Source organism: Propithecus coquereli, unplaced genomic scaffold (assembly GCF_000956105.1).
Source record: "Propithecus coquereli isolate 6110/MARCELLA unplaced genomic scaffold, Pcoq_1.0 Scaffold52, whole genome shotgun sequence".
Classification (NCBI taxonomy): Eukaryota; Metazoa; Chordata; class Mammalia; order Primates; family Indriidae; genus Propithecus; species Propithecus coquereli.
Window position 1 is genome coordinate 7,764,113 of NW_012151063.1, and position 25,420 is coordinate 7,789,532.

Sequence of the window (25,420 nt, forward strand, 5' to 3'; positions counted from 1 at the left end):
GTTAGAGAATTTGAAGATAAACACGTTGAATCAAAAAAAGATCCAGAAATTGTGCCAATTTCTCTATAAAATTCTCTATGCATATGTAGATATACTCCATTTTATCAGGTATTTCATTAAATTTTATACCTGCTAAAATAATCATGATATCCAATATAAGTAATAAAATATCAATATGAAGTAAAACAAAACCAGGTTTGCATGAAGTTTTGTTTTTAATTATGTATACTCAATTTGTATTTTAAAGCATTGAATATAAGCTCTTTAAGAAACATGGGTTGATATCTTTTTCTGTTAACCACTAATCTTCAGCCATAATGTGCAAAAACAAATTCGACGAGATTGGTAGTTATCAGAAGTGATCAGGTGGGCACCGAAACCTGACCCCTGGTAGCAAGGAGATTCTCATTAAGTTTCAGCAAATCCAGCAAGCTAACTTGAAGCCTGAGATTCTCCTTCTCTTCTACCTAGATGAATGATACTCAAAGGGGAGTTTATTTTTCCCCCAGTGGACATTTGGTGATGTCTGGAGACATTTTTCCCTGTCACACTTTAGGGGGGCAGGTTATTGGCATCTAGGGGGTAGAGGCCAGGGATGCTGCTAAACATCCTACAATGCACAGGACAGCCTTCATGAAGAATTATTAAACCCCAAATGTCAGTGCCAAAGTTGAGAAACCCTGACCTGGAAGAATCTAGATTGGATGTTGGGAAACATTTGGGATTCAAGCCCAAAGAGCCTGTGTACGTATGTTTGTGTATATGCATACATTTACATGTATATTGACAATGGAGATAGATCATGCCCCTATTTAACTTATGCAAATGCAAAGGCAAGGGAAAATGTTGTGGGGAGAATTTAAGTAGTCTTCACAACTTTTCCTGATACATACTTAATTTCCTATTCTCTAAAAAGTGTTTTTATGTGTGGGGGTTGTGTGTTTGCCATGTCTTGAGCAAGTATCAATTCTCTGCATTTCTCAGAGTATAAATTGAAGGCCAGTCTAATTAATGTTTGAAGATATATTTTGTACAACATAGTTCCTTTTTTGCTCTCAATATTTTAGCCAGGGATCAATCAAAGATGCATCAATCACAGGTATCTTTGACAATTCAGTCATGCACCAACATAGACCCATTTGGGTATGAGAATTTTACCTAGGAGGTATTGAATGCACCTCTAACTGGATTATGAAGTATCTTTTTCACTTTTTAAAAACCAATACAAATGAGATACACACTACCAGAGTGGCTAAAATAAAAACAGGGATAACACCAAATGCTGGGGAAAATGCAGAAAAACTGGATCACTGATACATTGCTGGTGGGAATGTAAAATGGTTCGGTCTCTCTGCAATACAGTTGGGCAGTTTATTAAAAGCTAAACATGAACTTACCACATGACCCAGCAATTGCACTCCTGGGAATTTATCTCAGAGAAATGGAAATTTAGTCACATAAAGTCCTGTACACAAAGGCTCACAGCAACTTTTTTTGTAATAGCCCCTAACTGAAAACAACCCAAATGTCCTTCAACAAGGTGAATAGTTAAACTGTGGTACATCCATACCGAGGAGTGCTACTCAGCAATAAAAATGAAAAAATGACTGATACATGCAATGACTTGGATGAACCTATGGAGAATTAATCTGAGTGGGAAAAAATGTCAATCTCAGAAGGTTACATACTGTATGCTTACATTTATATAATATTCTTGAAGTAACAAAATTGTAGAGATAAAGAGAACAGATTATGGGTTGCCAGGGGAGAAGGATGGGGCTCAGGGGTGGGTGAAGGGTGCAGGGGACCTCCCAGTGCAGTTTTTTGCAACATCCTACAGATCCATAATTATTTCAAAATAAAAAAAATTTAAATTCTATTTCTGTACCAACAGAGCTCTGGGAAACAAGATCATCCAAATGGTCACATTCACAGTTGTAGAGTTGGTCAGCATTATGTTCTTAGTCCTCTGTCATGGCGACCCTTGGCACCATGCCCTCTAAAATGCATTCTTTTCCATTTCTACCTTTTGTATTTACTGCTCTTGTTTATTATTTTTTATTTTTGCTTTAAAGACATAAATACAAGTATAAATGTAATTTCATTTCTGAGCATAATTTTAAATACAAGGTCTATAATATTGTAAAAGAGTTTATCTATTACAAAGAATAAGATAGATGAAGAAAAAATGCTTTTGTGGATTATAATATGAAAACTGGTGATTAGTGATTATGTCCATTAATGACATTTGGTGTTGTTTTAGCATATTAGGAGAATCTGCCCTATAAGGGTATATTTTTTAGCAACAAATTAGTTTTCTTACATTTTACAGGGATATTTATACATATATATGCACACACACATTTGTCTAAAGAGATGCTTTGGACCATTATAGCCATTTAAGACATTATTCCACTGTGTGCACATGTGTGTATATACACATGCCTCTGCGTGAGTGGGTGTGTATTCATTCACAGGCTAAGAGGTGGAAATATCCATAAAACCTGGATTTCTCTGAAACCTTAAGTTTGTTTCTAGAAAAAGAGAAGGTAACCTTTCTTAAGTGCCTAATATGTAACCAATATGTTACAATATGTTACCAATATGTTAAGTGCTTTATATATCATTTTTATGTATAATACTTCATTTAGCCATTACATAAACCCTGTGAGTTGTCCATAGCATTTCAATTTTATAGGTAGGGAAACTGGGAAGAGTGAAGGAATCAACCCAAGATCACAGAGCTAAGAAGTGGCACATTAGGGTCTTTACCCAATGGTCTCTTATATTGTGCTTCTAAATTTACTGCCTGGAGTGATTTTCTTACTAAATAGTTCTATCGTTGTCAAAATAACGTCAAACACCATTGTACTAGACCTGAAATTTTCATTTTTTCTTTTTTAAAGAAGGATGACTTTGTTCAAATGAAATCTTAACCAAAATCCCAGTATTTTGGAAGAGCAGAAAAGTAGAAGAAAATATCTGAGCTCTTCCTGCTAAAATGGTAGGAAACTACAAGGTGGCTCTTGTTCCGTCATCTCTTCCCTCTTCCTGTGTCTGGCCAACACTCCTCTCTTCTGTCCCAAGCAGCTCTGCAGAACTCTTAGAACTCTAAGGAGCAAGGTCAGGACACTTCATTGGGCTACTATTGGAGGGAAATCCTCCATGGGTCTCCTGCATCTTTGCACATTTTTTGAGCAGAGGTACTAACTGCCTTTATTCCAAACTCCCATTTCAAAGACTTTTGAATAGTGAACAGCCTTGGAAGAGAGAGATAGTGTCTCCTTCCAGAGCAATGGGCAGGCATACTTACTGCCCATTAAAAGACTCAGGTTCCCTCGGCTCAGGATTCCACAACAGTGAGGCAAACCCACCACCTGTACAGAATCCACCCGAGCTTCTCTATGTTGCCCTTGTAGGAGACTAGAATATGCCATCCCAAGTATGCCCCTTTGGCATAAAGATTATTTTGAGAAATACCATACACAGGAGTAGCTCTGAGAACAGAGTACAAGTTTCCCAAATTTCCCTTTAGTAAGGGAAATTTATATCTATAAAAAGAAATCTTCATTTGCAAGGGTACCTCCCTCTCTGTACCAGGAAGAGAAGACTGACAGTCAATCCAAACAACTTTTATCAATGGAGAAGGCACTGGCTTAAATGTGCATAACAAACCTTCCCCTTGTTTACAGTGCTTTTCCTGGTTACCTTTGCAAAATTTGCCTCGCCCATATCATTCTTCCTTTGTTTTAATTGAAGATGGTATTTAAATTCAAGTTCTAGCCACCTCTTTGAGTTTACTCATCCCTGAGTTTCTCCCATAATCTGTTTTTTTGTAACAGGGTCCGCAGTCAAGAACCTAGAAGGGTAGGAGGAAAAAGTTCTTCCCTCCCCTACACTACGTGGGACTTGAGAGCAGGGAGAGCCAATATGAACATGAATCTCATGCTACTTGCTGTGCCATGAGTAACAAAGTCCTTTTTCTCTGACCCAGGAGTCTCATGTCTTCTGCCAATATCCAAGAAACAGTGGCAAGATAAGCGTTAATGTGAAAGTATAGTAAAGTCTCAGGCCCTTCACAATTCTTGACTACCACCACTCTATAACTTAATTAACACATACTTATATAATACTCTGTACCAGATGCTATTCTAAGTGGTGGACAAATACTAACTCAATTAATCTTCATAATGATCCTATAACATAGGTACTATGCCTACTATTCCAATTTTACAGAGGAAGTATCTCCAATCACACATGATTAAGTAGTTAGATCAATACTATAAAATGATAAGTATTTGTGCTTATTTATAAGAACTTAATGATTTTTCTTATTAAAAGAATAAACATACATTGAAAAACTCAGCACATGCAACTGTTCTCCAATTGGTCTTGATCGTAAAGGCCCAACCTTCAAGAAGGCTGATACCAAACAACCCCAATGTGCAGAAATATTAAAATCACTCTTACAAATGATGCACCTTGATATCTGGTATCTGAGAAGAAAAGTGAAGACTATTTTCTTAAAGACTCCCCCAGGATCCCAACAAACTGAGGACTAACAACATAAGCACCCTCCTGGAATGAGACCCGTGGCAGCAAGGGGTTAACATTTTGGAGGTTATTTGTGCTTTACAAAGCTGAACTCCCTAACTTTCATTGGGTAGAGAATGGAAGACAAAGTGTAATGGAAAGAAAGGCCTAGAAATCTAGACTCTCACATGAATATTTGATTGTGGACTAGCTCCACTTCCATTCGTGAAAGATCTTTAGAATTGGCTACATTAATGTGTAACTCACTTTCAGATTATTTCCAATGTATTTGTGGAAAATCCACAAGATATATTACTCTGGTGAATAATTTACATAGATAGGCTAAAAAATGAGTATCAAGAACAACCCTAAACAGAAGATGTGAACAGACATTGCACAAGAAATGCAAATGACCCTTCAGTTGTTGCAAAGATGCTCAATATCAATCAGAAAAGAAATACAAAGCTACACAGAGATAGCTCTTTTCATGTATCAGATAGGCAAAGATGCACAAGTTGGATAATGCACTTTATTGGTGAGGCCCTGGAGAAGTACTCTCGTACATGCTGGTTAGACAATTTAACTTATTTATCAAAATTAGAAACTGCATTCACCCTTTGAACAATCCCACTTCTGGGGATTTATAATACAGATACACTTGTCTCATACAAACTGATGAGCACAAGACTTTTCAGTGTTTCATTGTTTTAATGGCAAAAGATTGGACACACCCCATCTGACTAGGAGGGGAAGGGTCAAATCAATTATGGTACATTGTCACGATGGAATTCTATGCAGTCATGTCTTGTTTTTTTAAAAGAGGAAGCTCTCTGTGCACTGTTATGGAAAAATCTCTAGGATATATCATAGAGTAGAAAAAAATCGGGGTACATGGTACAGAATAGTGTGTGTGGAAGGCCATCATTTATGTAAGATGAGGGAAATATATTTGCATTTGCCTACAGCAATCAGAAAAATTGCTGTAGAAATGCATATCACTATAGGAGACACACAAGTATACTATAATTCACAACTTTTGGCAGCTTAAGAGTGACAATGTTTATATACCAATTAGGGATTCAAGAAATTCTCTAAAGAAGGTTTTCTTCTGGATGCTAGTATTCAAATAAGCATAAGGATCAGAAATGGAATATAATACTCTGAGTTGACTGTTTCAAACAATGTTTGAAGCCCCCTGGGATAACACAATTAGGACTTGTGCCTATCCCAATTACTTTCATACTGTTTCTTTAAATGATCCAAAGCTAATCAGCAATTTACCCAGTTAAAATTCAGTTGGTTTGGTTATGCTTTGAAGGGGGCACTCCCTTTTTATGTTTTCTGCATTCAGACAGAGGATTTGTAAAGGAGTTAACAACAAAGAGATATTTAACCTTCAAAGCCTTAATTAGAAAACAAGAGCAAATGGTAGATTTTTGAAGAGGCACCATAAATACATATTCTTGTGGGCTTTTGCCTATTACATTTGTTAATAAAGAATGCCAAAACATGCGCACCAAAAAGCATTCAACGTCTTTTGGTAGCAAATTATACTTGTAAATTTGATGTAAGTTGATCACTAGAAGAACTCACACTCTTTGAAGATTAGAACTCATAAATGTATGAAAGAATTAAATGGTTCTTTCCCCCAGTGATATAAAGTATTAAATGGCGGAAAAAAATGTGTTCAAAATCAACTGAGGAAATAATTCATTTTGAGAAGTATTCAATAAAAATGTTAAATAGGAAAAATATGTTAAGCCAGTTTCTACTAGACGAGGAAGTAAAGCAGAAACATGAAAAGGGCAAACTTAAGGATGATTGGCTGGGAAATGTCCATCAGCCTCCTGGTTTTATTTTTTCATTATTCAGCCATGGCAGTTCTAAGCACAGTAATCTATTCCATCCCCATAAGACAAAGGAAGGAAGACTACCGATCAGCAGAAAACTGGATGGCCTCTAGGAACCTTGATTCAAGAGGGCAGTGGCTCTGGATTAAGGAGAAATGAATGCTTTTGAAAATGCATCTTAGATTGTTTTGTTAATACATAAAATCCTCTTGCTTTATAATGCAGAAGTCTCATTTCGAAAGGAAAATGCAAGTCAATGAGGATTAGTTTGGCTCCTCAGAGGTCAGAACTAAATATACAAAACTAATAATATGACACTGAAATAAACAAGAATGTGAAATTGCCCATCCGAGGGGATGATGTAACTATACTGACATAATTTCCAAGCAGAAAAGCAAAACTAGGTCAAAGCACGTTGGTCTAACATAATAAGCATTTTTGCTTCCAGATTTTTACCGTGTAGGCTGTGTCTGCAGGCATCAATGTCTTCTGTTATCAATGTTCGGGGCTGTCACAAACAATTCACATCTTATCACTCTTTGTTAGCTAAACCAAAACAATGTAGTTTACATGTGAACTGTTCAATTCTGACAGCTGAAATGTTAGAAAGGGGAGAAGTATTCAGAAAGTGTCTCCTCCAGACTGAGAAGCATCAAGCAATAAATATTCATTATTTAATAGTCTACTATCATGTTTTTATCTACTCAGAAAGTCATACCCCTCTCAATTAATTATTATGACTTTTTTCCCCTCTCTCACTCGGAGCCCTATAAAAAGGGCAACATCTCTTTTAAACAATTCTCTATAAACACTGACCACTGAAAAGGACTGATTCACTCACCAAACAGCCAATTTTTCTCTTCCATTTTCCCCATCATACATTGACTAAAAGAACTCACACTTTCTTCTCCCTTCTATTTATTCCATTTCACTTTCCTGCACTAGTTCCCCAAAGCATCGCTATTAAAATTAATTTGTGGAAAAATGATTCATTTCACTCCCTAAACTTTCTTCTGCATAAAGACAATCCTCCTAGTTTTTACTGTCTGACATTTTCATACTTATCTAAAATCCAGAGTAAAGACCATACACACAAAAGTAGCACAAAACCCAAATATAAGATTTGGGTTTGACGATTTAGATTTTTCTGAGAGTATTTTACCCAAAAGATGATGCAGTCCTTCCTGATTCAACTCATTGTAAACCATCAACCCAGTCAAATTGTCTTGGAACTTATTAGCACGTTAAATGATAGCACATGATCTGAAAAACATCCAAATTATATATATCTTTCTAGAAGGCATGTAGTATAGTCGCAAAAGAGAATGAAATGGGGAGTCTAGAAGACTTAGGTTCTAGGTATAAACTCCCTTATACCTTGTCCTCTGATGAGGGGTAAAGTGTTTCTTGTGTTAAAATTTCAACCCAGGAATGCCAAACTTTTAACCAGCACTCTTTGTCTGAATTTCTAATACATCTGCTATAGAAAACTTAATCCTTTGTAAATAAGTAAATTTCTGTCTATATACTGCTTTATCTGGCCTTTCATCTAGTAATTTTTAACTCAGCAGGGCATTCAACGAATTCCATTTATCCACAAACAACTCCCTTCCCCCTAATTGTTTGGGGGAAGATCACTTCAAGACACACACAACAGAAGGAACATTTCAAAACTTGACAGATATTATAGCTTACCACATAGACCCTTTGAAAATATTAGTCCTGTTGTCTCCATTAACTATTAAATGTCTCTGAAATTTCTGTTTCATCATTTCAACATAACTCTCAGTCTGTCACACCTAGAAGCCATGAAAATGCTTTGTCCAGCACATGTCTTGAATTTCACTGTAAAAAACGTGGCGGCCATCTGCATGGAGTGGAAAACTTCAGTGTTCTCCCAGACGCGATCTCTCAGTTGCTGAGTGACCTTGGGCATGCCACTCACCTGGTGAAATAAAACTACTGCACATGGGCCTAAAACGTCAGGGTGGGCCCAATGAGAGCAAGCAGCAGATTCTATCTTATCTATTAGGCTTTGAGCTATTGGAGGGTAAGTCCCATTTCTTAATCATTTCTGCAGCCCCATCAAACAGAGTATAAGCCGAGCTGCTTGCCATGTTCTGGGTTGTGTTTTCACCCAGGACACAATGGAATGGACTACGTGGTTAAGTAATCGCAACATGTTAATTTTTTTCTAGTATCAATCTACTTATTCCTTGCTGTTTCCTAGAGTTTTCCAATGCCCTTTTTCCTCATATCCTCTGTGATTTTAAAGATCAGTTCCCATTCTCTTTCCTACTAAAATTCATCTGGCATGTGCCCATAAAACATTTAATGATTCTTATTTTGTGCCAGACACTGGGCCTGGGTCTGGGGATTCAAAAGTAATTAAGATGTGACTCTTGCTCTTGAGTAACTCAGTCCCAAGACAGGCAGACAAACAATTAACTGGAAATATATACACCATCTCAAATACTCATGTGGATAAGAGGACGCTACAGTTATTTCCTTTCCATTTATTCTCACCCAAGTAGATAGTGCTCGGCATACAAAGAACATACTTACAAACAACCCAAACCCACAAATGACATCTTTCCCTCTCACTCAGCGCCCTGTGGCTCCCTGGTTGTTACTCACAATGATCCCAGTGAGTCCAGAAGTTCAGGCAGGATGCTGAGAAAGAACAAGTAAAGAGGTCTGACCCACTGGCAGACATATTAGCAAGTCCTATCAGCCAAATATTGTCCCTGAAAGGGCAATCATGGGTTTTGCAGCTCCAGGTTCCATTGCTTGAAATTTCCCCAATTAAAGGTTCATCCTAAGGGTTAAAGGGCTAAGAGTCACAAGACTTAGCTCATCCATATTGCTTTTATCCCAATATACGGTAGAGACCATTGTCCAGAGAAAACAGGAGTGTGGTTGGGAGGTGGGGGAGAGGAGGGTGGGAAGGTGAGCAATTACGAATTCACTGTATATTAGGACAGGCCTGGCTAGGGGAGGTGCCCCAGTGAGATATCCAGAAGATATCAGAAGGATGGAGAAAGAAAGGTGAAACGAGTGCAAGCTTTTCTATTTCAAATATTGCCAAGACTGGTCTGTTACCAAAGGTATGGCAATTCTTTCTCCTTCTATGTGTCCGTCCTGTATAACATGGCGGGCATGTCTTCGAAACTGAGAACTTAGTCTTATATTAATCAGATTGATTATTTTTCAAAATAATGTTTTTAGATTGTCCCAATCATGGCATCATTTCTCATTAGAAAATGTGCTAGGTTTCAAACAACAAACTCTTAAAACATAAAGCATTTCTAGATTGAGGACTGCCTATGAGTTATTTTTCGCTATTGAGAAAAATTAATTGAATTACTATTTAATAATTATGATAAATTTATTTTATCTAGGAAATCATAAATTTCTACAAATGGATATGTGGGTAAAAATTAAGTAAATTTCACAATTAGAAATCATTTCTCAAGTCTCCTACGTTCAGTAAAGTTTTGGATACCATCAATTTTTCAAGTGGGTTCCTATCCATACAAATACAGATATTAATAAGCAACCATTTTGCCCATGAATAACTTATTACATTGTGCTACTGGTACAATAAATTGCACATCAGATCAAAAGTTCTTTGAGGGTGGAGACCATGTCAAAATCATGTTTGGAGCCCCAAAAGTGGCCTGGCATGTAATAATCACTTATAATGTAGCAGAGTATATTAATTCTGTAAGTGCTCAGTAAATGTCGTTGAATGATATAAGAAATGAAGTACAGTCCTTACATTATATTCATCATAAATAATTGACTGAACATGAAACCTCCAACATCCACTCGTACTACAAATAATCAACACCTCTTCCATGTTTACTCGGAACCTCTCCCTTATGGCACGAAACAGATAAGTTATTTGGTTGGTTTTTGTTTTGTTTTGCTTTGTTAGGAAAGTCCTCTCTAGGCATTCTTTTCCTGTGCCTCAATTTTCTGAGCTCCTTAACACCACCTGACCTTCTGTAGGCCATTAACCATCCTGATCGTACATCAATGGAATATTTTCCTCCAGAGGAGGTAAACGAATCTTGTGGATCCAGATGGGTCCCTAATATTGTGTCTTTTGACTTAAAGAAATTTCTAGAACGTACCAGTTTATAAGACTAAGTGAACAACCTTCTAGAACAAAGCCCCTGAGATGTGTTTTGTGTGAAATCAAAGGAGTTGTTGATAATGAGCAGAATTTTCCCAATAAACCGCCCCATATCCAAACAGAGATTAGATTGCTGTTTGACCTGGCTTTATCGCCCTTTCTTTAATCACAGTGCATTTGATATTCTCTTCCTTGAATGAACTCGTTTTCGTATAGCTTTGGTCACAAGATTAAAGAATCGCTAAACTAATTGCTCCAAATAAGCAGAGCAATTCTCTTGGCTCTGCCTCGGGCTCCCAGCAGTGGCGTCCACTGCCTGATCTTCCACCGTGGAAACTTCAAGCCTGACCCCTGCAGGTGGATAACTGAAATGCACACCTCCAATCAGATCCTGGTCTTTCTTTCAAAGTCCCATCAAGTTCTGAAAATAAAAACATTCACACTAAGTACAACAGGAATATTGATGATATTGCTATGGTATGCTGTACTTCCCTTTCATTGTATAAGTTGCTTTGGGAGAGTACCGACCACTTGATTAAAAAGAATTTAAATTACATCTGCAAAATACTCTGGTGTGGTTAGCCATAATCCTTTTTGAGTATCGAGAAAAATCCGAATGATTTGGTTGAACAGAAATCCTCAAATCATGTGGGTTAAAAATGTCCTAATTTGTCCCCACCTTTTTCTAATCAAAGAAATTACTCTTTGTCCAGTAACTAAATCCTCCCCCCCTTTCAGCAGTGCACAGCCCAGGTTGCCATAGCTACCTTAGATGTGTATTTACCACACAAACGATCAAAGCCAGAAGACATCCACATACACACTTAGCCTTAAAACTTGCTGGAATGTCTGCGGATAACATGCAGCTACCAATTAACAGATTTGCTCGCAGCCTATTCAGTCCACAGCCAAGCAAACTACGAACACAAGTTATAATGACTCAAAAAAATGATTTCAAAATGGCCAACAAGGATCTTTACACTGACAGCAAGTCTTACTATTATAACATTTCCTGAAAGAGATAGCAGGAAAGAAATTAAAATTTTAACATATGTTGAAGATACTGAGCTTTCTAAATCGCGCAAAACTTAAAACATCTGTTGAAAGGGATAGATTTTTAAAATCCCGGTAAGTTACTGAATCTTCCTTCCTGTTAGGTGTCATAAAAGCTGCCTGATCTTAGTGTTGGGACAGATGAGAACAGAAATGCCTTCTGAACTTTTAAAGGCTTGACTTTCAAATGCAGGAAACCATACAACATATTTGGGACACTATGTGCCTATTATAGAATGGTAACAAAAAGGATGTTGTAGGAGAGGTTCCGCTTTAATCCCCAGAATGCCATTTGATATCCTAAACCAGCACAGGTAGTCTTTCTGGGTGGGTGAGTATTCATCCCCGGACTTGCCCCTAACTTGCTCTGTCTCTTTATACTTAACCTTTCTCTGCCTTCGCCTCACCATTTGCTCAATGAGGATCAAATTACCACCTCCTTCTCTCCTGGGGATGTGGCAGAGAATAAATAGATCATGTTTATAAAGGGCTTTCTAATCCTCATAGGAAAGATTAATACGAAGACTTTCATTATTAAGCCAGATGTCCTTGGGCATTTTAATTCCAATCTAAAGAATGCAAAATGAGCTAATGAAACGGAGCCACAGCTTCCTTGTAATAGCAGCATCCTCGCCTTGCAAGAATTTAGCAGCTACGTGACTTGTTTTAGCAGGTCAGAAATAGAGCACCCACCTTCTTCTCTCAGAGTTTTTTCTAAAGTTATCAGGATGTTAAAAACACAAAATATGTCTGGTAGGTAATTTTGTCTGGAGAATCTGATCTTTTTTTCCCAGCTCAAGAATGAACTATTTGTTCTTCTCATGTATAGGGACAATGGGTGGCTTGCTATTTGGGGAGGATATTTGCAGTTGCGGGAATGCCACAGGCAAACCTGTTGTTTTTGGCTGGGCTTCTAGAACAGGTGGCCATGCCTTTCCTTTTGCCTGGGAACACAGCAAATTCCTTCTCAAGGAAGATTCAGGAAAGTTTACCATTTATGATCAGAGTGCAGAGAAAGGCTAGCACATACTTTAAAATTACTTCCTGATAAAGGCGAGTCAGGTCTACACTTTTCTTTGGCTTAACTCAGCGTGGCCTTAGGAACCCTCAAAGAATACTATCCTTCTACACCGTTCCTTTTCTGCCAACCTGGCAGAAGCCCAAACCCCTCTGACTCTTATAGCCAGTCAGGCAGCTTTCTAATTCTGCTGGCAATTTCTAGCCACCCAGAATATCAGTGGCAGGGGTCTCTTCTGGCCTGCCACACCATTGTTCAGCATTTGTGCAGCCCTAGGGACAGATCACTCATCAGCGAAGGGATTGAATTTCATTGCTGAGCTGATGACACGCGGGCCTGTTTGATAGTTAACCCTGCAAATCCAGCCGGAGCTGCCAGGCTGAGATGACAAATTGGCTGGTGGTTGCAATTCACCCTGCCTGGATGCAACAGTCAGGTTTCCCCAAGAGAAACTCAAATCAAGTTGGGATAAACCCATGCCAATAACACTACCATCTTATTCCTCCCTACATTCTTTTTCTGGCTGCTGTGGGAAAATGCACGAGATTCCTGAAACCCTGGACTGTCTGTGTTCTTTGGATGAACAATGATCCTCTCCTTCTCTTCCATCTCCTCTCCCCCTCCACTTCATCCCACCCTCTTTTCAAGTACCGAATGGGCCAAAAAATTATTAGATATACAGAGCTGTGGGATAAACAGTTGCCCATTCATTAAATAACTAAGGAGTTACCACATGTGTACTTGTGGTCTTAAAACTTCAATACTGGGCTGTTTTCCAACTTCACTTGAATGCCACAGCAAGCTAGGCATGGGAAAAACCATCCCAAGCTGGGGACAGCATGCCTTGGGCATCAGGCACGGGAAGTGCCACCGATCTGGAGGAGTTGTGTGGGAACAGGGATTCTGGAGATTGAGCTCAGACACCACGGAGGAAAGGACAGGTGGCTCCGCACAGGATCAAATGACTTCTTTGTTCCAGCTGAGGATCTTTGTCAAACATGTTTTTGCGTTCCTCTTTTTCCTTTTCAATCCTTTCCATTTAGCCTTCTCACTCCTTTTCCCTATCATATTTTACTACACTTTAAAAGAATGACGTTGGACTGTGTGTTTGCAGAACTTAAAACGAGCCTCCACCCCACAGTCCCTAGCAAGGCAAGGGCAGTTCATTGAAAGCTCGCGGCACTTGCGCGTCCGCATGTGCTTTTCTGCACTCACGGAAACTTGCCAAGCACGCTTGCTTAGGGAGCAAGTCATGAGACGAGAAGGCAGAAGGTCTTTGCGCCTGACCATTTGGTGGGGGCTCTGCCTCACCTTCCAAGGCTGCAGGAAAGGGACAGAAAGTTCTAAATCCCTTGCCTCGGCCCCTAAATGGAAGGTTCATTTCCCCGAAAGAGTGCAAAGCGGCGCGTGCCCAGCCCACTTAGAAGAAAAAGTGAAGAGCTTTTCCGGTGGCGATACAGATGCTAACTTTCCCACTCAGATTTACTCAGAGCTGGCACGAGCAATATCACTGCTCTTGTATCTCCCGCCCTTCCCAGCCTACTGGTATGTTCTTCCGGTCTTGTCCCATTAAATGAGTATTGATCCTGATATTTAAATATTGACATACGATTTTTCCGTAACTTTGATTGAGTTAGAAATTACACCCTCTTCCCGGCTTCCTACATTCACTTTTTTTCCTTCCTTTTCTTTCTTAACAACAAGGCTATAAACCTCTGCTGGGGCTGATAAGGAATTTTATCATCATGTCCCAGAGCTGCTAGTTTAGGATTCTTTTCAAAGCCTCATTTAGGTAATCCCCGAGCCCTTTCTCCGCTCACTACTTTCAGAGTTGTTTTCTCACGTCCAGAAGCAATAGTTTCCAAACTGCTTGAATAGAAAAACAAAATCTGCATTTTCCTGGAAGGACTATCTGTGCTCATTTCAAGCTAGTTCTGCCTTCTCAGCCAGAAACACAGTAAATGCTCATAATGCGAAGCCAAAATGAGATAAGCGGGCCCGTGTAATTCTTTTTCAGGATATTCAGTTGTCTTTATTCTAGCCCAAAGCATAGGGTAGGGGCTAAAAGCTCGAGATAGATCCCGCACAATACATTCCAGCGGCCACAAACTGGAATTGATTTACATATATTCTACCGAGACCGCTTTTAAGCCCTTTACAATGACTGCCTGACATCACCAACCACCATTAGAGGCAAACGTGGGGGCGGGTAGTGAGGACCGGGTGGGTGCTGGGGGCACCGCAGGTAATCTGCAGCCCAGTCTTTCCACCAAATGGGTCGACTTGGACAGGCATCTGCTCACTCAGCAAGCTCTCCGGAGTAACAGGTCGCAGGGGTCTGCGGCGGCGCCTTCCCTCTCCGCCGCCAGCGCCCAGAGCTTACCTGCCTCATGTTTAGAATTCCATGACCCATCCGGCAGGGAGCGAGCTGCATCGAAGCCCACGCTGCAGTGTTCGGAGCGGAAACACCAAACCCAAGAGAAGCCCGCAAGACAAAAGCAACCCGGAGAAATCTACAGGCAGCAAAGAGCACGTTTTCGTTCTCTTTTTCTTTGATCTGTTGCTACACGCACTCTGCCGGAGACAATGTCAAGTTTCTCAACCTTTTCTCCCCCAGCCTATGAAAAGTCGGTCGCAGAGAAGCGAGGACCGCCTGGCTCTTATTTCAAATCAGTTCTCAGAGACGTCGTAGGCGGCTGGCTTGGGCCGCCGAGGAGCCTCGCCAATCAGGAGCAAGGGGTGGGTCCTGGGAGCCAGAAAGGCTGCCTCCGCGAGGATTAGGAGAGCTTTCAGGATTGGAATGACTGGAAGCAGCTGGAAACAGTGCCCAAAGCTCCAAAAGTAAAGGATGAGTCCTATTCTTATCTAACAGCTCTGGGACTGCTCAAAGCTTAACTAGGTAAGGGCCTTAAATCCTTGCATTTTAAGAGTTCCCTAAAAGCATTAAAGCATTTGGAAGGTGCAAAATTAGTTCAGCCAGAAAAGTTCAACACTCAGGACCCAAAGGTATTTTTAAAAGGGTATCTTGCACTGAAGTCTTACTTTTGCAAAGACACTGGGAAGGAAACCAAATTGTTATGTGTAACACCTTAACTGAAACAAGCAATCAGGAAAGGAGGGTGTGACCTACCTCATCTCCATGTGGATTAACTATATATCCAGTCCAAGAAAAATCTTAATGGGAAAGCGCACACAAATTGTTTGAAATGCAGCAAATGAACAAAAATCTTTATCTATTGAGGGCCTGGGGCATAATTTCAGATAGCAATATTGTCATTAGAACAATAACCACTGATGTTTTGTTCAGAAAAAAATTTAAAAATGTGTACCTTTCATTACCGGTTGTATTAACTCTGAGATTGATCGCCTGAACTTATTAACAGGGACAAGCTGGACATCATCTCGGCAGGATGGCAGGGGAGCTGGAGAGCCAGCTGGCTTCTCAGAAACTTAAACCCAGCCTCAAAAAAATTTCCAAAGTTTGCTTACTTAACTCCGTGTAAGCAATAACTCTTTTCAACTCTTAGCCAATATGATTTCAATGCAAATATACCTTTTGATTTCAAGAAAGTGCAAGTTAAGCTAAGACTACTTTGTATACAACCAGTGGCATATTTTTCCCCTAATGAAGTGACCACAATTTTCTTGTGAGAATAATTCGATAAATATTTAAAATTTTTTGTTGTTAGAGAAAAAAACAACTTAGCAAATAATGAGTTTGTGGCTTCAGGGGTACCATCTGCATGGGTTCAATATGTGAGAGCTCTGTCTAGTTCTATGAAAACTGGGCAGCCTGATAACTGGGTCTGGAAGCCCATAACTCATTCCAGCCCCCAACCTGAGCAAACTAAGGGTCCACCTAGTGACAAAAGCTGACTTCAGTCCACTAGTTTTTTATTTCTTTTCTTTTTTGCTTGAGAACTGCTGCTTACTCAATCCATTTCTTGTACTTACTTCAGAACTCTTCATTATGATCTGGATCCGGGTTTCTCAACTTCGGCACTATTGACATTTAGGGTCGGATAATTCTCTGTGGTGAGGCTTCCCTGTGCACTGGAAGATGCTGAGCAGTGTTCCTGGATTCCGCCCACTAAATGCCAGTAGCACCCCCACAGTCATGACGATCAACAATGTCTCCAGACATTACCAAATGTCTCCCAGGTGGCAAAATCATGCTTTGAAAGGTTGGTGCTCAAACTTGAGTGTGCAAGGAAACTTCTGGGGAGATTGCTAAAAATGCAAATCTCCAGGCATCTGCTCCAAAAGAATCTGATTCAGAAGGTTTGCTGAGGATCCTGGGAATCAACATTTTATCCCACTGCCAAAGGACTGCGGTTCACTTTAAGAAATAGGTATGCCCCAGCCCCAGGACACAGGAAGCTACCCAGGGCTACTGCCATTAAATACCACTGGAGTTAATCCCACGGCACATCGACTTATTACCTTCAGTGAGGGTTTCTCACAACTGCATTTGCCTTCTGCTTTCATCACCAGGTAAATATGAGCTGGGATTTTCTCTCGCAAGGACTGTGCCCTTTCAAAGTTTCTTCCATTTTTCCCCTCCTTTGAACCACTCTCCCATTCACTATCCTGCAATCTCAAATGTCGCCACTCTTTCGTGGTTTCCCAAATGCAACCAAGAAAAATTGATCCCTTCCGTCCCCTATGCTCATAAAGCAGTTTATATACACCCAGTGGTGTGCAGGTAAATGTTTAACAACCAGCTCTCCAAAAGAAAGCCAAGATTTGTAGTAGCCTTTGCCAACTCCCACGGTGTAAATCCTCCCTCCTTTCCCGCAGTGAGGGAAAGAGCTGAACTTGGAATTGGAAAGAGCTGCCCCCAATCAGGAGATTGTAAGCACCGGTTTGAGCAAACCATGATACACCTCTGTTGTTTCACTTCCACACTATACTGTAATCATATATTTTGAGTCTGTCTCTCCTACTAAACTATAAAATTCTCAAGGACAAGAAGGGTATCTTATTCATTTTTGTAGCCCCAGCCACTTTCACAGCACTTACCAGGCAGTAGGTGGTAAAGAAGCATTTGTGGAATGAAAACAAAATTCAGTGTGCAGCTTCCCTCAGACATTGAGACCAATCAGACTACTGCCACTGCCACATTAAGGAAGGGAAAAGAAACTCTTGGAAAATGAAACTATTAAACCACAATTTAATATCCATTCTGTACTTACTTACTTAGGACAACACTAAGCATAATGCCATTTCCCATCCTAATGCTCCTGTGTTTGAGCTATATCCAGGTTAGAGCAAAAGAGAAGAGACCAGCTTTCCAAAACAGAATCTCAACTTCATTGATGTATTCGTGAGCCAGTGTACGGTTTTCTGGTTTTACATGAAGACATCACATACCTTTGCCTCTGTATACTTATATAGCTTATCAGCTACGGAGTACAAGAGCTCTAGGAGGAATACATACATATGATAATGTCTGGTAGGTTTATGAAAGGGCATTTCCATGAGTAAAAGGTACAGTGATTGATGGTGCTTATCCCACCATCTTCTCATTATGCATTAGGACAGGAATGCTAATGGTGGTGTCATTAACAAACACCCCTTATAAGTGCCTGCTATGAGCCGAGCATTGCACCAGGCACTTCACAAACGTGCACCATTTAATCTCTACCAAAATACCAAAAAGTAGGCAGCACCGTCAGCAGGCAGGATCATTGAGGCAAAGTAAATAATTGAAGGTCTTAGTGTTATAAACGGTTGTACCAGGAATGAAACCTAAGTGTTTCAAATCAGAATTACTCTGCTTTATGTCTGCTATGGTCTGAATGTTTGTGTCCCCCCAAAATTCCTACGTTGAAATCTTAACCATCAAGGTGATGTTATTAAGAGGTGGGGCCTTTGGGAGGTGGTTAGATCATGAGGGCTCTGTCTTATAAAAGAAGCGTGAGGGAGCCTGTTTGCCCCTTCTGCCATGTGGGGACACTGCAACACGGTGTCAATGATAAAGCAGAGAGCCCTCTTTAGACCCCGAATCTGCTGGTGCCTTGATCTTGTACTTTCCAGCCTCCAGAGCTGTGAACAATAAATCTCTGTTGTTTATGTTAATAAATTATCCAGGCTAAGGTACAGTGTTTTGTTATAGCAGCCCAAACTGACTAAGACAGTGCTGTAAAATATGCTGCCTCCAGAAATGATTCAGAAAATCCCAAAGAAAAGTGAACATTGTGACTGAACAAAGTCATCTTTTCATTTATAAATAGACAAATATAATTTTTAAAAAATTTGAGTTAAGAATAACATTTATTGGGTGTCGGGCAGGTGGGAGGGGGAGGAGGAGATGGGTATATGCATACATAATGAGTGCGATGCGCACTGTCTGGGGGATGGACACGCTTGAAGCGCTGACTCGGGAGGGGGAGGGGGGCAAGGGCAACATACATAACATAAACATCTGTACCCCCATAATATGCTGAAATAATAAAAAAAAAATGAGTTAAATGAATGGTCTTTTAGGGGTTGTCCATTGAGTGAGGATTAGATCTGCCTATTGGAAACAGTGTAAGCAAGTAAAGAAACTTGCTTTGCCAAAGGAACAGATGTTCTGTTCCCAAGTCTGTGATTAACAATGTTTTCAAATGTTAGCTGAAGGGATGTTGTAAGTCTTGAAAGCTCTTCCTCAAAAAAAAAAAAAAAACAGCCTAGACAATAATCCTCTATAGTTATGTGCAGGTTTGGTTATAAACAGACCTGCATGGCAAACCTAACATAGGTTTCTGGGGGGCTAGTCCTGGACAGGCCCTACTTGGACATGGATGGGCATTGGCACAGCATCCATGGGTGCCACCTGTGCCACCTCTCTCAGTGTTCGATTGGGTCAAAGCATATGAAATGAGTGCTTGTGTAAGTAAAACAAAGGTTGAATATCAGTAATTTCATGTAGCTTATTTTAATGTGTACCAGGAAACATCATCAAAAGCAATGAAAACCAGCTGGGCGCAGTGGCTCACACCTGTAATCCTAGCACTGTGGGAGGCCCAGGCGGGCGGATTGTTTGAGCTCAGGAGTTCGAAAACAGCCTGAGCAAGAGCGAGACCCCCGTCTCTACTAAAAATAGAAAGAAATTAATCAGACAACTAAAAATATATAGAAAAAATTAGCCAGGCATGGTGGCGCATGCCTGTAGTCCCTCCCAGCTACTTGGGAGGCTGAGGCAGGAGGATTGCTTGAGCCCAGGAGTTTGAGGTTGCTGTGAGCTAGGCTGACGCCACGGCACTCTAGGCCGGGCAACACAGTGAGACTCTGTCTCAAAAAAAAAAAAAAAAAAAAAAAGCAATGAAAACCAAGCTGAAGTTACCTATGCAACCACCAGGAGAGTGTGCCCGGTATAAGTGCAATTTTGGGGGCTATGAAAAAGGTGTATATTTTCTCCCTTAGAGGTTCCAGAAATCCAGTTATTTTATCCTTATGGGAGCAGAGGAAAATTTGTGGAACACTGTGTTTAAGGTGATTAGTGAAGGTAATTTAAGTTGACAGCAAGGTAGCTATCAGGGGCACGAGTCCTTGCTTAGACAAAAAAATCCCGTCTATAATTCCTGTAGGTAGTCACAAAAAAGAGACAAGTTTCTACTCACTAAATACAGGTTCCCTAAGGTAGTTTCTTCCAGTTGCTTAAGGTGAATAATTCGACATACCACAAAGATGGGGTAAATAAAATTTGGAGTCCATTTGTGGTGCTGACTTTGTCACTAACTGGCTGGTGGACCTCAGGTAAACCAATTGACATCTCCAAGCCCAAGAGTGTTTAGGGGACAGTTGGGCAGATTGAATGAAATCATATATTGGCAAGTGTGCCTGGTGCAAGTGCTGTTGCTTATTGTGTAAATGTTTTGATTCTGAGGTCTTGAGGCCTGTATCAGTCCGGGCTCTCCAGAGAAATGTAAAGCAGGCTAATATGACTGTGGGGACTGTAATCTTCTTCTTCCTCAGGGAAACCTCAATTTTGCTGTTAAGGTCTTCAACTGATTGGATGAAGCCCACTCACATTATCAAGGATAATCTCCTTTACTTAAAGTCAACTGACTGTAAATATTAACCACATCTACAAAATACCTACCTTCATGGCAACACCTGGATTAACATTTCATTGAATAACTGGGAACTCTAGCCTAGCCAAGTGGACACATAAAACAAACAATCACAAGGCCCATACCCAAACACATGTGTGTCCCTTGCAACAACAAGCACAGAGTATATGGCCAATTAGTCAATAAATGTTTACTGAATTGTTGTGACTAATAATAATTTAAAAACCTCCATTACCTCTCTTCTTTACAAATCATGAAATTTTGCTAATAGATTTATTATATACTTCTCAACTGTAACATTGGAAGGTAAGAGCTTTATTTTGTTTAATTTTGAGATTAAATGGTTTCTGACTGACAGCTCTATACCAAGTCATACTATCAATCAAATGTCAGAATAGAATGCAATCGTGTTCATGTGAAGACTCAGAATTTTTGCATCCCCTTTACTCTTTATTTGGAAACCACTCAAAGATATTTTTTAGCAAAATGAGAGAATTAAACTAAGAAAGATAAGCCAATGGGACTCAGAAAATAGAGCAACCAACATAAAGAGAATAAGTCCAGGTGATAGATGCATCATCTTAGAAAGGCCTCAGTCTAAATTGTAGTAGGAGGATGGAAGATTCCTGTAGGTGGGATTTTGGGGAAAAAATGATACTGATAGATTACATTTGAGGATAAATAGGTACATATAAATATAAGCAAAATTCAAGGCTATTATTAACTCCAGGAAAAGCAAAAGGATGCACAAAAAAAGGAAGCACAATCATAGAACACTCCTTAAACTGGCAGTGATCAATAATATAAATATTGTGGCAGTGACTACTGGTAGCCAATCCACTATCCATCTTCCCCTTGCTGCTTTTCAACAGAACTTCAATTTACTTGGGGCAGAAATGTGCCCAGTTGAAGAACATTTCCCAGCATCCCTTGCAGGTATGGGTGATCATGCGAAACTACTATTGCCTATGACATTTTTTTTTATTTTTGTAGAGACAGGGCCTCACTGTGTTGCCAGGCTGGAGTGCAGTGGCTATTCACAGGTGCACTCATAGCGCGCTATAGCCTCAAACTCCTGGGGTCAAGTGATCCTCTCACCTCAGCCTCCCCAGTAGTTGGGGTGATAATAGGCACGTGCCATTGCACCCGGCTCAAGAATTCCGTTTTGATTATTTGTAGAATTTTAAAGGTAATGTCTAAAATTCATAAACCAAGAACGAGCAGTACAAGCATATTATGGGAAATATGTAAGTACATACCAGAGGAAATATTTACCAGTTGAAAGTGATTGCCCCTAGGGTGGAGTGGGATGGGACAGGGATTGCTGGTTTTTATTAGAAGTCTTTAATACATTTGCATGTTGAACATGTATTACTTTGATAAAAATTAAAATTAGTTTAAAATAAACAAAATGATACATCCTGGTTATAAAATCCATTTCTTGTCCTTAAATTCACTTCCTGTGAACTAGCAGTGTTTTATGACTATCCAGTCCATATATGACCAAAGAGTCATGGTAGAATTTTACAGAGATAACATACCTAATGGCCCATTCTGAACCCAAGTGTAATGTCATCACATCATGCACATATGACCTGATTGGCATGCCCTGTTTCCCCCACCACAGCTTTAATTTGCTCAAGGTTTATAACTGTTTTGCCATGTGTAGGCAGAAATATATATATTAGACAGCCCTGATCCAAATGTTTTGGACATTCTTTTAGATCTCTAGGTATGAAAATTCTACAACCAAGATGCCTTAATAATTCATTAGATTAATCAAAAACCCCTTTTTCTTATTTCTAATTGGCATCATTCTTGATTTAAATCCATTTTTTGTGGGTTTGAGTATGGCTAGGAATAGCTGGTTAAAACCACTTTACTTCTAATCCTTATTCCTTTATCTCACTTTCCTTATATTCAAGAAAGATAAGTCCCTCAAGCCTTTAATATTTTAATGCCCAAAGCTGATTTTTAAATTAATCTTGGAGATTAAAAAAATATTAACTTTTATGAATCAGATCTCATTTTTCATATGTTAGAAAGAAGCCAAATCAGGCTGGTTTGATAATCATGTGGACATAAGGAGGTGAATAGAAATTTTAATCAAAAGAAGCTTTGAATAGGATTTGCCCTCATTGCTTATAAAAAGTCAATGCTTTATCTTTTAGAAGGGCACTTCTCAAATGCACAGAAAGATTGCCGGGATGGTTGTATTATTTCTGACTGATGAAAATCCTCTCCCACGTCATACATGTCTATACCTGGACTTAAGATGGTGATAAAGATAAAAACTACTTATCAATCATGGTTTACAGGTCTCTTTCCTTTGCTAGACACAGATCAGTGTGTTTTTTACTCTCTCTTAATAGCCAGGGAAATAATATTTGCCCTTATTTCCTTATAACTAGATACCTCGTCATGAGTTTTTCCTCTGCTGGGAACCACTTATGAAAATTAGCACATACTGAGATAGGCATTCCTATACTAGTCCCCTGATGCAAGATAAACATATTGAGTCATAGCAAGGAAAAAAATGCAAACATTGAGTATCAGCGCCTTAGCTTTTCCCATATTTATTAAAGAGATCTAAATGTCTGAGAAACTGCATTTAAATGAGGCTTCATTTTATTTCTCCTTTGAATTATTAATTTACAAAAGAAAGGGCTTGTATTGCCTGTCTACTTTATTTTATAAATAGTGGTGCTATTGAATATTATTTTAATGTGAATGATTTGAATAGTATCATACAATGAACAGAACAATTGTACTCTTATTCATGGCATTATTTAAGTTGTATCAAAAAGCCCTACTGGTATTTGTCCTAAACTGTATCTGAGTGGGAAAAAAGATAATTTTGTTATGGTCATCTTTAGAAACCAACTAATTGCAGATAGGTGAACTCTTCAACTGGGCAAATTAATCTGGCCCAATTAAGGGAATTCAAAACCAGCTGATACACCACATACTAAGAGGTCTAATGAAATGAAAATGTAGATACCTACATCAGAGAGATGTGCTGTTTAATACAATAAAACCCACCAGGAGATATTTATGTTGAATTAAAAGGCAGGCAATGAAAGGAATCCCATATCTATCATGGACCAGTTATGCATTAGCCCCTGTTGAAGATGAGCCAGGTGCACCATTGGTATATGGACATTGGAACCCATCTCTCAGACTTCAGAACCTGTGCTCTTCCCAGCACATGGTGCTGCCACCCCCGGTTAGGTGCAGCTCCCCTTTGGAATGAGGCATCACACCCTTGACTGGCCACAGACACTCCTTCATTTCCTGTGCCTCTTATGGGGGAGCTGGGATTTACCACTTAGATTCTGATATGGTTCTGAAATCTCCAACCCCAATCCACTTTCAAAAGTCTCTCACATTGCACCGTCAAGATAAGCCAGGTTTGCCACTTACACTTGAAAACAAACTGAAGCATTTTAATGATTTTTATTTACCTTAAATGGTTCTCCAAATGTGAGCTGTGTTCATCCAATCAGTTGTAGATAGGAAGAAAACAATGCATATGACTATTAATAAATGGAGAATCCCTCATAGAAAAAGATGTCACTGTTGTGCTATGCAGACCAGGATGTGGATTTTAGGGCTATTTCTCTAGGACTGTGAATGAGGTTTTCCTTTTTCATTCAGAATTTGTCAGTGGCGTTCTCGATGGAATACATTTGTGTGATTTATCTCCTAGTTAGGGACGCAGCCTTGGAGCATTTTTCTTTATTCAGAGCTAATTGGCGCATCAGTGTTTTAGCCATTGATTTCATTAGCAACATGTAGATATCTGTACATCTCTATGAATTGATTTTCATCACTTTCGGGGCATCCAAAGACCTCAAACACAGAAAGACAGTGCCTCCTATAAGAAAAAGAGTCTGAGGGACTCTCATGCCTTAACTTCATGCTAACAAAGACACAATGGTGTACCTTCCTTATGCCGGAATGGCCAATCATGCGGTAAGTATTTATTGAGATCCTACTATGGGCCAGGCATTGTTCTAGGTGCTGCTGACACAGACAGGTACAAACAGGTTAAGCGCTGCCCTCATGAGCATACCTTTCAGTGGAGGGAGACAGACAAACAAATCAACAAATGGGTATAATGTAGGTCTGATGGCGATAGGGTATTGGAAGGGGAGCAGACAGTGCTGGTAGAGTGGGGAAGTTGATTTTTTTGTAGGATGACATTTCAGCAAGGTTCTAAGGAAGTGAGGAAGCAAGACTTTAAGCTATGGCAATGGATGGAGGCAGAGTTGTTCAGGCAGAGGGAACGGTGATTGCAGAAGCTCTTCGGCCAGGGCAAACTGATGCAAGGAGCCTGTGGTGGATAGAGTAGAGGGAGTACGGTGACAGTGGTAGGAACTAAGGTCTCAGGAATGTGTCTGAATGTGTGTGTGTGTGTGTATGTGTGTGTGTGTGTGTGTGTGTGTGTGTGTGTGTGTGTGTTGGGGGGGCAGTGTTCGCAGGTCCTGCAGGGTCTAGTAGATCTCCAGAAGAGTTTTGGGTTTTCCTTGGAGCAAGATGAGAAAGTTTCCAAGTCCCGGAGTGACGATATCCAATTGACTTTGTAGAGCTCAGCGTGACTGCTGGGTGGAAAGCAGTCTGTAGGGTGGAAGACGGCTGAGGAGGCTCTTTGGGCCACCCAGGTAAGAAAGGATGGTGGATTGGGATGGGGGTGGCACTGGAGGCGGGATGATGGGGAGTTTCTGGATATATTTTGATGATAGAGCCAATGTGATTTGCTCAT

At 39.9% G+C, this 25,420-nt stretch overlaps 1 protein-coding gene across 3 annotated transcripts in view; it reads right to left on the reverse strand.

The window, feature by feature from the left end:
• Nucleotides 1-25,420, reverse strand: part of MID1 (midline 1) — a 337,134-nt gene that overhangs the window by 144,382 nt on the left and 167,332 nt on the right. For 2 of the 3 annotated variants that reach the window (XM_012656826.1, XM_012656823.1), the window contains exon 1: nt 14,979-15,323. The exons of the other annotated variant lie outside the window; for it this stretch is intronic. The gene's annotated coding sequence lies outside the window, so the exon portion shown is untranslated. Of the gene's footprint in view, nt 1-14,978; nt 15,324-25,420 lie in introns of those variants that run through there. 3 annotated transcript variants of the gene reach the window in all.